We start from the raw sequence: 14,263 nt of genomic DNA, 5'->3' as shown, positions 1-14,263 counted from the left end.
TTTAAGAATAAAATCTTTAAGATTTTTTTATTTGAGAGAGAGTGAGAGAGGGAGAGCGAGCACAGAGGGAGTGGGAGAGGGAGAAGCAGACTCCCCAGGAGAGCAGGGAGCCTGAGTTGGGGCTTGATTCCAGGACCCCGGGATCATGACCTGAACTTAAGGCTTAACTGACTGAGCCACCCAGGTGCCCCAGGAATTCTCTTCTACGACCACAATACAGTGATCAAAATCGGGAAACTAACATCGGCATACTACTACTACCTGATCTGCAGACCTTATTACATTTTCCCAATCATCCCAACAGTGGCCTTTAGAGCAAAAGAAACCACTGTTTTCTGTCCAGCATTCAGTCCAGCCACCTGCTGCATTTAGTTCCGTGTCTCTTTGGCTTCCTTAACCTGAACAAGTCCTCAGTCTGTCTTTGTCTTTCATACCCTTGACATTGATGAAGAGGCTGGGTCAGTGACTTTGTAGACTGTAAATCTACACTTGGGCGACTGACGCTTTCTTGTGACCAGATTCAGGCTCTGCATTTTTGGCATGAGTTCGCAGGACCTCACGTGATGATGTGTCCTCCTCTGTTCGCATCAGGCTGCCTATTGGTTCCACTACTGGTAATGTTGACTTTTACCAGTTGGTCAAAGTGTCTGCCAGGTTTCTCTAACACAGACTGTTCTGTCCCGTATAATTAGCCTTTTCGGAGTCGATGCTGTGGGACCATACAAACAGCCCGTTTCTCGTCGGACTTACCCACTGGATCCACTGATGATCCTTGCCTGCCAATGGCGATTTTCTAGTTCTACTCCCCGTGTGTACTAACTGGCACGCAATTCTGAGCTTTCCCTTCCTGTTTATTAATTGGATTTAAATTAATTTACTTTCTTAAGTAGGCTCCACACCCCGCATAGAGTCCAATGCAGGGCTTGAAGTCACAACCCTGAGATCAAGACCTGAGCTGAGACCAAGAGTTGGACACTCCCCTGACTGAGCCAGCCAGGCCGCCCGCCTTCCTGCTGGTTATTTGTGTCCCTGTAGACTCAGACTCTTCCTGTACTCAGTGAGTGATCCTCTCTTACTACCATTATTTTGATACCGATGTTTTACATTTGGTCTTGGGAGCCGCTGCAGACTGCCTTCGGTCTTCTTGGGCCATGTCGCCGTCGTAATTTGAGTCCTTCCTTTCTGTCATGAGATGTTCCAGCTTCATTTGTATGTTCCTTGGACCAGTCTTGGGATCGGCCATTTCTCCAAGGAACCTGGTTCCTTCTAGTAGAATCTGGTATTTAGAAACCAGGATCTGGTGTTTGGTGTGTTCATTGTTACTGGGGTGTCCTTACATCACTGGTGTGGTCAGATCTAAGAAAAAAACACCGGCTTCATCCATTTATGTTTCTACATCTGTGTCTCTGTGTATTAGCAGTGAGTTCATACTGATCCTTCCAACTCCAACCCGACGATAGGGTTTTTTCTAACCTTCTCCCTTTCCGTCTTCGCGGCTTCTTTCTCCAACGAGAAATCTAGCTCCAGGTGACTTATCTGCTCAGTCTCGGCATACCCAGAAAGTAGTTTCAGAATTGCTAAGCCTGTGCCTATGAAATACAAACACACGAGCAACCACTTATTAATCACCTACTCAATGGGAAGTGTGGGTGGTCCTTGGCGGCAAATGAGAAGAAAAAGAAATGATGAAATCTGACCACAGTCATCTTAGGAGAGCCAAGGCTCCCAGGTGTGTAAAGCCCTGGGTGCCAGCGTAAGATTTTCTTTTGTCTTGAGGACACAAGGTACTCGTCAGGCGAGCAGCTGGAGTCAGAGGGACTCAAGGTCATGAATCTTTCTCCTGTGGCAGTGCTGAGACCGTGGCTGGCCTCTGTGCCCCACAGTGGTGACCTAGCCTGCCCACCTGGTCCTCCGCCACTGAAGAAACACTGAGGCGGCTGTCAGCTGATGCCACCACACGTTCTAGTCCCGTCAGTCACTGTGTGATTCAGGGCCTGCTCTTACCAAGCAATCCCGGTAATGCAGGTGCCTTCGCTGGCAGGGCCGCCAGGAGGGCAAACTCTGGTCAGGTCTTTACCCCTTCTCCTGGCAGTTCTGGTCCTCACTGGGGGTTCGCATATTGGCTCTCAACTTCTGACTGCTCGGATACCATGGGCCAGCTTTCCTGAAGCCTGGACGGGGGCACTTCTCCAAGGTACAGGCTGTCGTGGGACTCGTCTGTGGCCAGCCTTGCCCTGCCTCACTTCTCTGGGCTCCTGTTAGAGCATCTTCCTGCCCTAGGAAGTGTGTGAGAGCTGAGCCGTGCCCTCTGGGGATCTGCAGTCTGAGGAAGGAGGCAGCCCTGCAAAGGGACCCCAGGTCTTAGAGCGGCCCAGCGCTGTGCCCCCTCCTTACTGCCCTCTGCACAGGGCCAGGAAGGGCTCCAGAGAGTGGATCTTTAAGCTGAAGACAAGTGGTTATTTCCCAAGAAGAAGCGGGGGACAGGAGGATAGGTAGGAAGGGGAGACAGGTGGGCTGGCTAGTTTGGTGATTGGGGGTGGGGAGAGCCAGTGTGGAGGGTCTTGTATGACTTTTGAGGTGACTCCAGAAGGCCAGAGATAATTGATGGTGGATTTTTTCAGCTTTAAGATGCACTGCATTAGGGCGCCTGGGTGGCTCAGTGGGTTAAGCCGCTGCCTTCGGCTCAGATCATGATCTCAGGGTCCTGGGATCGAGTCCCGCATCGGGCTCTCTGCTCAGCGGGGAGCCTGCTTCCTCCTCTCTCTCTCTCTGCCTGCCTCTCTGCCTGCCTCTCTGCCTACTTGTGCCTCTCTGTCAAATAAATAAATAAAATCTTTAAAAAAAATGCACTGCATTAAAAAGTACACTATCAATTTATTTTAAAGTTTAAAGTTACAGGTTTATCTTCATGTATATGAAAAAATATATATACATATACTAATAGCTTGTCCTTTTGTGAACATTTTGGTGCACTGGGCCTAAGGTAGATAAAACTGTGACTCCACCATCCATAAGCCAGAGGGAGAGGCAGTACGATGATCGGGCAATGGGCATATAGGCCAAAATTTTGGAAGCAGTATGCAAATGACTGAAATTTGGGAAATACGTTGATAGGTTTCTCCTCATTAGAATGTAAGCGCCAGAAAAGAGCTCTTTTGTGCCCAACCCCCCAGCAGGCTTGGTGCATATCAGGGCCTTGATAAACAGTTATTGAAAGACTTGACAGGTGATTGAATGAGTAAGGTAGTGACTCAACAGGTGTCCCTCCTAAGTGACATCAGGAGTGACCTCAGCCGTAAATCAGACAATATGACGAAAGGCTGAGATTTCTCTTGGAGATCATCCACACAGGTTCTCTGACACAGCACAGAAGCTTTGTGGGGAGAGGGGCAACAAGTCATGGACACCCTGTGCACTGTTATCATGGAGAGGACCATGTCCCTGGTCACGTGATCCCTTTAGGCCACATGGCTGTGCTGCTTTCTGCCACACGCAGGAGCATGAACAGCCAGGGCCTCAGGTCTTGACTTCCGAGGGACACCAGGCAGCCCCTCCCTGGGATGTCTTGACACCTTTGGAGCCACTGAGCGGTGTGTCGGTGCCTGTTCTCTCCACGACTATCCAGCCACCGTGTCTTCCTCATCCCCTCCCTTACGTTGGAGCCCACCCTACACCTCCCTGGCTGGGGCAGTCAAATAGATATATATATATATTTTTTAATTTGACAGAGGCAGGCTCCCTGCTGAGCAGAGAGGCCGATGTGGGGCTGGATCCCAGGAGCCTGAGATCATGACCTGAACCAAAGGCAGAGGCTTAACCCACTGAGCCACCCTGGCGCCCCTTGAATAAAGTCTCATTGCGGGTTTAGGCAGGTACAAAAGTTGAAAAAGTTAGGCAGGTACAAAAGTACCATGTCTTCTGGTAAACGCTGGCTGGTAGCCCAGGACCAGAAGCAAACCCTAAAAGGCTAAATTACTTGTCTGAAATGGAAGAGTCGGGGGAAGAATCTAGAGCAAAAGCCCACACGTTGGTGTTTTCGTGTCCCACGCTGATGTGCATTCCAGTGTCCTGTGGACAGGGAACAGGCATAAGACTGGGTGGAAAGGGGTTGTCTGCAGGGGAGGGGCATCTGCGCTGGCCCAGGTGCAGGCTGAAGAACCTGACAAGCAGCCTCGGTGGTGAAGGGGGACCAGTTCCCGAGGTAATAGGGGTGGTTTCGCCCCTCAGGGAACACTTGACAATGTCTGAAGACCTTTCTGGTTGTCACAGATTTCAGGGAGGTGGAGGGGAGAAGGGGGGTGCCACTGGTGTCTAGGGGGTAGAGAGAGGCCAGGGATGCAGCGCAGCCTCCCACAGTGCACGGGGCGGACCCCAACAGGGAACTCCTCAGCCCTGAATGTCAACAGCAGGTCAAGGCTGAGGAACTGGCCTGAGGTAACTCACAGTTTTCTGATTTGGCAATTTCTAGGTCTCAAAAAACTTCTGGAATGTAGGTTTTATCTCCATTTAACAGGTGGGAAAACTGACATTAGGGGAGGTTCTTTGGCTCAGCCTTGTTCAATGGCCGATGGCTGAACTGGGAATGTAAGCCTGCCTGCCTTCAGAATGTGCAGTTCAGTCTGCTGGGGCAGTCCACACAGAGATTTGGTAAGAATGATTTGTTTTCATCTATTATAAATAGAGCCAAGAGGACAAAGTGGGTGGAAATGAATTTGGAAAGCGGAAATGTTCAACAAATGGGCCTTGGTGAACTAAGCAATATGTAAAGTATTTGTAAAACTTTTGAACGTGTTCACTGTGGTCAAACACCGTTCAATTTATGAAAATTAACAATCTATAAAAATTACCAAATGAGTAGAAGAGACGTGAAAACCTCCGAAAACCTCCCCCGAAAACCTCCCCGAAGGAGGAGGAGGAACCCCCAGGGTCCTTTAGTTACTTCATTGCTTGGTTAATCTTTCATTGTTTACGTTCCTTTTAGTAATTGTTGTTGTTTTTACAAATGCAGCGGGTGCTCATTACAGGAAAACCAGAAAATTAGGTCAACCCAAAAATAGATAAAGAAACTTCTTGAAGAACCTTCTACCTAGTCACCCTCTCGAGGTCAAACATGGCCCATTTTCCCAGGACCTTTTTCTATGGACATTTATATGGGTGTCTTTCCCTTCATCCTTTCACTCCCTCTATTGTTTTTTCTTTCTTCCTTTTTAGCAAAAATTTCAGCAAAACTTTAGTCTTCTTCCTTTTTAGAAAAAAAAATTTTCTTTCTTCCTTTTTAGTGCTTTCTCCTCGCAAACTTCCATACTTTATGTAACTAATGCCCTATTTAGGACGTGCGGATTGTTTCCCGCATGTTGCTGTTACGAGCCTCGCCTTACAGTGAAGAAAAGGAAGGGATTCCAGCCGCACACCCCACAGATGTCACACCCATGATGTCAGATGAAAGAAGGCAGACCCAACCATGGCCTGTGTGAGTCCACGCACATAACCTAAAACCAGCGGCAAACTCACCCACTGTGCGTAGAGATGCACAGTCAGGAGGCAAGGGAAGGTATGCGGTTATGACAGACGCGGGGCGGCCAGGAGGGTGCGTCAGGAAGGGCATCTGGGGACACGCGGGGGCCAGCAGTGTCTTGATTCGTGACTGGGTGGGGCTGGTGTGGGCATTTACTTTGCAATAACTCACTAGGCAGAATGTGCCTGGTCTACGCAACTTCATCTGTGTGCATGGCATTTCACAAAACACTTTTAGAAATGAGCAGAATTAAGATAGGGGGCAGAAATATTAAGTAGAAATTTAAAAGAGGGCAAACCTATTCTGAAATTTAAGCAAAATCCTTGAGGCACAAAAAGATGCATTCTGCCTCCATACTACCTCAAAATCCCAATTTTTGAAATATGTGGACCATATTTTAATTTTAATTTTATTTAAATTCAATTAGCCAACACAGAGCACATCATGAGTTTCAGAGGTGGAGTTCAGCTAACCGTCAGTTGCACAGAACACCCAGTGCTCCTCACATCACGTGCCCTCCTTCCCGCCTGCCACCCGGTCACCCGCCTCCCCGCCCACCTCCCCTCCAGTGACCCTTGGTTGGTTTCCCAGCATCCAGAGTCTCTCAAGGTTTGTCTCCCTCTCTGATTTCTTCCCATTCAGTTTTCCCTCCCTTTCCCTATGATCCTCTGCACAATTTCTTATTTTTGTGAACTGTATTTTTAGACCAAATTGTCCTTTGGGCTGAAGTGCGTTCTCCTCCCCTGTTCTCATCAGATTGTTTTCTATCAAATTGCTTTTGTTTGTGCCAAGTCATGTGGATTATTCTAAAGCCCAGGTATTTTTCAGGGCCCTCTGGCCTGCCTGCCTACAACTCTGCCAGTGTTAAGGTCCTTCATTTGTAATAAACGCCTCACTTGCTGGCTTTCACCGTCGGCCCTCTGGGGTACAGGACACTGGAGTCATCGTCCTGCCTCAGCTGTGAGCCTGAAGTCTGTCTCTTGCTTGTGTTCACTCATTTACTCACTTGTCCATCCGCCTACCAGCGTGGATGGCTGAACATCCCCTGTGCTGGGCACGGTTCTAGGCGCTGGGGCAGCCCTGTTCTGGAGAGTTCTGTCTCTGCTCTTACAGAACCCCCTTTTAACACCAAACAGATAAAACAGAATGTCCTGTGATGAGAAGAAATGAGTCAGGATGAGAGGGAGAGTGGGTAGAAAGTGAGGAGGGTTGTGTAGTTTGTACAGAGGGGGTCCTGGGGACCTTGTGGACATGGTGACCTCTATGCAGAGACCCGAGCGGAGCAAGGAAAAAGCCATGGAGGTGTTGGGGGAGGGCATTCTGGGCAGGAGTAGCAGCAAGTGCAAAGGCCCTGGGTGTTCAGGGAACAGTCCATGGGGTGGGGTGGTAGGACCTGAGGTGTAGGAGAGTGGCCAAGGCCAACTCAGGTGGGGACTTGCCACTGAAGAGATCTAACATTGTGCTGAGAGATGGAGTTCCACAGATAGATTTTGTCCTGAGGAAGGCTGGGGTCTGATGGCTATTTAAAAAGGATAATAGAGGGAGGGGGGCCTAGGTGGCTCAGTCGGTTAAGCGTCTGACTCTTGATTTCAGCTGAGGTGGTGACTTCAGGGTGGCAGGATCAAGTCCCGCACAGGGCTCCATTTTGGGTGTGGAGCCTGCTTAACACTCTTTCTCTCTCCCTTTGTCTCTGCCCCTCTGTCCCTCAAAAAAGATAGTGAGGGGTATGGGGGGGGTTCCTGGGAACAGAGAGGGAAGAGACCAGCTTCCTGTGACCTAGGGGCTTCTCTCTGAGCCATGGCAGTGGATGGCACTCCCCTCTGGGACTGGCAGGTCCATAGCCAAGGACGGGGGCATGTGCTCATCTCTGAAAAATGCATCTTGTCTGAGATGCCCCCTCACTTTAGCAGTCAAGAAGTTTTGGATCCTGATTCTGTTAGGCAATCAGGGTGTCATCTTACCACCTTGGGGTCACCCTCAGATGTCGGGAATGTGCCATCCATACCTCAGTCCAAATTAGTGTATTTATGTCGACTAGGACAGGATGCCTTCCTGTAGCTAGGCCAAGTGTCCACTAATCTAATCTCATGGGACCACAAGATATTTATTTATTTATTTATAAAGATGTTACTTATTTTAGAATGAAAGAGAGAGCGAGCACAAGTGGGTGGCAGAAGGAAAGGGAGAAGCAGACTCCCCGCTGAGCAGAGAGTCCAATTCAGGGCTCAATCCCAGGGCCCTGGGATCATGACCTGAGCCGAAGGCAGATACTGAACAGACCGAGCCACCCAGGCGCCCCAGGGACCACAAGTAATTTATTAATTCCGAAATTTGCAAGTGATTTTCTCTTTATACAACAGAGCAGAGTCCATGCTAGTCCCGTGAAAATAATATTCTCATTTACTTACAATCTGATAAACTTTCTTGAGTTGAGGAGAAAGGGTGGTGTTCCTTCTGCTTCTGACAGGTGACTCAGACCCAGGCCAGCTCTGCTGCTGCCCCTGGTCTCTGTGGAAACCCCCAGAGGAGCCCCAGTTCCTCTAGACTAGTAGGGATTACTTTCAGCCCTGAGGCAGCTCCCTTCTATTCTTTGGCAAGTTTATTTCCACTGCTTTAAAAAACCCCACACTCACCTTCCCTCTCCATGCGTTCGACCCCAATTACCTTACCCTTGCTTAGCCAACCTCACTGACCTCTGCTGCCAAAGAAGGGACCAGAGTGTTTTTTGTTTTAACACACAGGTTGCCCTCTTTATAATTGTGTTCTTGTTCTCGACAAAGGTGATTCTGAAATGACTTCTAAAATTATGTATCTTGGGCGCCTGGGTGGCTCAGTGGGTTAAGCCGCTGCCTTCGGCTCAGGTCATGATCTCAGGGTCCTGGGATCGAGTCCCACGTCGGGCTCTCTGCTCAGCGGGAAGCCTGCTTCCTCCTCTCTCTCTCTCTTTCTGCCTGCCTCTCTGCCTACTTGTGATCTCTCTGTCAAATAAATAAATAAAATCTTTAAAAAAAATAAACAAAATTATGTATCTTAAAATAGAAGAAATTTCAATAAAAATCAAGGTCAAGAAAAGGAGTAGGGGGAATTTAAATACACACAGACACAGAGACACACACAAACACAAATCAGGGTCTCACATAGTTACTAACGGTGAGGTGTAAATTTGGCTCTGAGCTTCCTGGCAGCCTAAGCAATAAGAGAAAGGTGACCCATTTAATGATTCACTTTTTCCTGAGGAAACACACACCCATTCTTCAGGGAAAGCAATGGGATTCCTGCTCTGAGTTCCAGACAAGTAGTTTCACCCACCATTGAGGGCTGTAAGCGTGGTAAAGAGGAAGCAGTGCCCCACCCGAGTCCTCTCCTGGTCGTCTGTCTCCACTGATGACTCTTCTGGGCCCTGTGCTGTTCCATGTCCTGTGCTGGTCTGTGCTTGCCCCGCAGCTGCCTTAACCAACGGTTTTAATTGCAAAGTTGAAGAGAATTGTCATAACCTCTTGGTTTATACTTGAAACGTGGGGTCTCTGTTGACTGGCTAGGGCTCTGGTAGCTGTTGTTCTGAATTTGCTGTTGGAAAGACACGTGCAAACGCTGGGACCCAAGGCACTTCCTGCTCTTCTGAGGAGATATCTACAAAATGGAGGCATTTTAGCTAGGGGGTCTCTGGCTTCGCCAGCCCCGTACTTCCTGGTTTCTCTTTGAGAGGCTCTGAGCTGCTTTGCCAGGCTGGAGGGGTTTTAGGATTTGTGTTTTCACTTTTTGAACAGCAAGCAGGTGAGGTGCCACCTGAACAAAACACCCCTTTCCCCACCTTTGGCCACAGTCCATCCCTGAGTCACCCTCTTGTCTCTCCTCCTGTCATTTTAACCACTTCCTGCTTGCCTTCGTTGTCTAAATAGCATGGTCAGAATGACATATTTGAACACTTCCCTGCCATCTCATGTAATTTTCCCTTCCAGGCTGATTTCTTTTCTGAATGTTGGAATTTTGTCTTCTGGAGACCCAAGATACATTTCTGACCGCGGTAGTAAAATAATGATCGCTCATATGTATTGAATGCTCCCGAAAGTCAGGCACCGGGCTGGGCTCTTTCCATCTCCTCTCTCACTTAATCCTCCCAACAGCCCCAGGAGATAGATATTATTATTATCCTCCTTTTTCAAAATGGGGAAATGGAGCCCAAGACCAGTGGCCCCACGTCACCCGGAGTACAGTGGATGGAGCTGGCACTGGGCCTTGGATCCATCCGACCAGAGTCTGTGTGCTTGACTGTCACCCAGGACCCCCTTTTGGGGTACCCCCGAGGATGTCTCATTCCACTGTCGATCAGGATCAGTGCCAGCGCCGTGATAAACAACTCCCTTCTGGGCGATGGGAATATCAGCAAGGCAAGAATTTATCAGATGTTTTTAAACTAGATGACCTTCTCAGCAGATGGTTTGGGTCTCTCAGCCCTACTGGCCACTAGGCAGGTTGGGGGATGGCCCCCAGATGTTATCCAGTCTGGCATCTGGGTGACCAACAGGGTTGGTTGGGCTGGTGTTTCTCCCTTTCCCTCTGTCCCCTAGGCCCTCCCAGGTGTCTCCTTGAAGGTAGACCTATTCCAGACACAGAGCTCCCTACCGTGGGTGTCCCCACTCACCTTTGCGCCCACGTGAGGCTAAGAGTGTCCTAGGAAAGCCTCCTCTCACTTCCCTCAGGGCCTTGGTGAACCTCTCCAGCCCTGAGTCCCCAGTCACCAGCTCCATCCTGGCCTTGGGGCCACACCGTTTGCTCTGCACTGGCTTTGGCCTCCATTGTCCCACAAAATCCTCAGCCTGTCTTTACCAGAGATATCGTGTTCATGCACGGGGAGGGCAGACCCCAGAAGCTGCAGCCTGGCAGAGCCTGTCCTCCTGTCTGCTGAAAGCATGTCTGTCATTTGCCTCCATCACACAGCTGCTTTTTCCCCTGGGCAAATGTCCACCCCTAGACAGCTGTGAGAGGTCTTGTCTGCTTTGTGTAGTCCCTGAAAGAAGGTTCCATGCATTTCACATGGGGGCAGAGTGGCCACCCAGTCAGTGCCAAGCCCAGAACAACACTTCCTGCGGAGTCCCTGCCTGGGGGGCCCTCGGCCACTGGAAGCCAGATGCCCTTAATGGATGTGAAGGCCCAAGTGGGCAACGGGAATGAAAGGCTGCTGTTCCAGAGATGCTTGGCCGAAAGGCTTCCTATGTCCCTCCTTGTCTAGGTTTTGGTGACATCTAAGAAGTGGGCCGAAGTGTCACTGGATTCAAGGGAACGCCAAGGCTACGTGCAAGCGTGTTAAAGAAATACTGGCTGACTGAAATGATGTCCCAGGGCCCTTAGCGCAGAAGACATGGTGGAGAGAGAATGTCTTCAAGTCCCGTAGGAAGGTCTTCCTCAGCAGTGTGCTGGGTTCTTGTCACCAGAGGTTCAGGAGTCGGGGCCCCCCCTCAGAATGGACGGAGAGGACGTGAAGATGGAAGTGAGGATGGTGACTCAGCAATGGTGACCCGCTGTTGTCTCATGTGTTCCCGGTTTCTGCCTCATCCCCTGGACCGTAAGGTCCCTTCATGGAAACTAGATTGCTGCGTCCAAAGGCTTGGAAAAGAAAAGATGCCAAATAAGGAAAACCGACTGGGGTGGGCGCTGCTCTTGCAAAAATGCAGGCGAAGGAGTGTGGGCTCTGGAGTCCGAGTCCCCCAGCGCCGCGGACTCAGGGCCAAACACCTCACCTCCCACTGCCCGTGTGCCCCATCCCCAGAGATGGGGCTGATGAGCGCAGTCACCCTCAGGGCTGACATTGGGACTCCTGGAGGTGCTGAGGCAGAGCCGCCAGGGGGGCGTGAGCTGACCATCAGGGTGATGTGGACCCGGACGGCAGAAGCGAGGCCACTTCCTCGGGCTCCTGTGAACGAGCAAAGTCAGGAAACCTTGGGAGTAAGATTTGTCATCGTGTGGGGGAGGCTGTCTGTGAGAGCTGCCTGGGTGATTATCTGCAGCCCGGAGCTTCCTGTCATCTGCTCAGCAAACGGGGGACCGGCGCCGGCCCCTCGCGCCTGCCACCCCTGCTGCGGACCGTGCGCTCTCCAGTGGGTTTGCTCTGGAGCCTGTCCACGGAGGTCCTCGACTGGCCTGGCACAGGGCCCCTGCTTTTGAGAAAGCAGAAGGGCAAGGCTACTTTTCCCAAGTAGAAGGACCAGAAAGACCCATTTTTTTTTTAAGGATTTTTAAAATTTATTTATTTGACAGAGATCACAAGTAGGCAGAAAGGCAGGCAGAGAGAGAGAGGAGGAAGCAGGCTCCCCGCTGAGCAGAGAGCCCGATGCGGGACTCGATCCCAGGACCCTGAGATCATGATCTGAGCCGAAGGCAGCGGCTTAACCCACTGAGCCACCCAGGTGCCCCAGAAAGACCCATTTTTTTTTTTTTTTTTAAAGATTTTATTTATTTATTTGAGAGAGAGAGAGACGGTGAGAGAGAGCACGAGCAAGGAGAAGGTCAGAGAGCAAAGCAGACTCCCCATGGAGCTGGAAGCCTGATGCGGGACTCGATCCCGGGACTCCAGGATCACGCCCTGAGCCGAAGGCAGTCGTCCAACCGACTGAGCCACCCAGGCGTCCCGAAAGACCCATTTTTAATAAGCCCCACGGGCTGCAGACCATCCTAACTTAAACCACTTCTTAGGTGGTTTTAAGAATGAGCGGTCACTAGTCAAGGAGAAAGCCCCCCTTTTCTCTCCTCTTGACTCTGAAAAAGTGCTTTCTTGAGGGAGCAAGAGAGGCCATTGAGGGGGCGCTGAGCTCAGAGGCTTGCGGGGCAGGGTCTGAGGGGCAGAGCCAGTGGGTGACCCTAGAAAGTGGCATCAGAGGGCAGGGTTTTGTGATCTGTCCCTATGTGTGTCCCTCTGCCCTACGACAGAGCCAGGCTCAATTTTGTTAAATGAGTGAATGTAAATTAACCAAATGGGTTTGCATGTGAAATAACCAACCCCCTAAAGCAGGTGCCTTCTCTCCTCTCGATCGCGTGCATCCTTCACAGTTGGCTGTCCTCCCTGCACCTGTCCCATCACACACCACATGCTCTGTGCACCCCTGCCCCTGCCATACCCCAGCCCTGCAGGGCTGCCCTCTTTCCCTGCAGGCTTGCTCCTGTTCTAGAAGACACCCGCTTTCTTCAGGGCCCATCTGGAAAGCTACCACTGCTGTGATGGCTCATGGTACGTCCCTGCCCAGCTTTAGTCCATAACTGACCACGTGGCGTTACACTGTGACTACATCTCTGTCTTTTCCAGCAGAGCGTGGGCATCAGCAGGGGTGTCAGCCCGGTGACCAGGGAGCCCGGGGCGAGTGCGGAGCAAGGACCGGTGAGAGCAGCAGCCACACGATCCGTGCCCGAGCCACGCCATCTCAACTCATCATGGAACCCAAGAGCTGAGAACTTTTGGCCAGCGAACTTCCCATGAAATTAAAGAGTCTGATTGATCACCTCAGTTCTGTAAGTAAAAACCGTAAGAGGGTATAAAACATCAGGAAGACCAGAATTTCTTTAATAATGAAATAATTTATTTGTTAACGGTGGAACAGTACAGAAGTTTACATATACACAGCAAAGATTCTCTAAAACATGTAGTAGTTCTAAAAATGCATGTGCTAACTGTAGTAAAAAGCACCATTCTCTAGATCTTGACACAGGATTTACATTGGCTTCATTATTTACACCAAGAAATAAACATCTGGAAACAGAATTCCATACTCTCTCATCTGCTGCTCCCCTGTTTAGGCTGTGTTTACTAGGAAGATGGCCCCAACATTGATGGTTAACAGCAATATTCCCAGAGCACCAATTCTAGGGACAAGGGGTCAAAGGCAAGTTTGGTTCTCAGGTAAATGCTAAAATGAGGAATGCCCCATCAACTTACCACCCTGCCCAGAATAAAAAATCAAAATAAAAGATTTGGATAAACCTTAGAATCGGGTGCCTCACTAATTCTCATTTTATGATTTTGAGAGAAGACAAAGATACTCAATTTCTTCAGCCAGTCAAGAGCTGACTTTAGAAGTGCCAGTTATTTCTTCTTTCAGAAGAATTAAGAAAAGCGTCCATGGAACAAATATTGAGGAAATCATGATAAATCGCATATCGCACACACACCCCTCCCCATCCCCAGAGAGAACAAAACATCCCATAGTCACAGAGATCTGAATGAGAAAAACCACCCCGTCTGCAAGGGTCTTTGGGTCATCTTCTCCCAGAAAGGATTTGAAAACTCAGTAGCCAGCTACCTAAGCATGCTGTATCCAAGAGTTAGACACAGGAAAACAACAACAACCCCAAAAAACAAAACCCAGATTGACCTGCAGGAAATCGCCTTGTGGCACTGGACTTCCTGGGGTTCTACACACAGCAGGTAGAGGAGGAAGGCAAAGAAGCTTGGGAAACAAGCAGAGAAGGAAGAGAAGACAGATTCAGGAACAGATTATAAAGCACAATGAAAGTGGTATTCTTGCTGATACAATATGGTATAAAAACCTAAATGTGTATGTATATACTTTTCAAAAATAAGTTTTCTCTTTAAAGGATGGAGCAGAGGCAAGAAGAAACAAAGCCCATAATACCCATTTGCAACCCCCAAGACCCTGCTAGACAGTTATTTTGAGCACCACCATCCTACCTAGTTGACACTTTTTCACCCCACAGCCCAGGATCTGCTCTTGGCCACTCTGGGGAAGGATCAGAGAGGCC

This window comes from Neovison vison, chromosome 8 (assembly GCF_020171115.1).
Source record: "Neovison vison isolate M4711 chromosome 8, ASM_NN_V1, whole genome shotgun sequence".
Taxonomy (NCBI): Eukaryota; Metazoa; Chordata; class Mammalia; order Carnivora; family Mustelidae; genus Neogale; species Neogale vison.
This window is presented reverse-complemented; position numbering follows the sequence as displayed.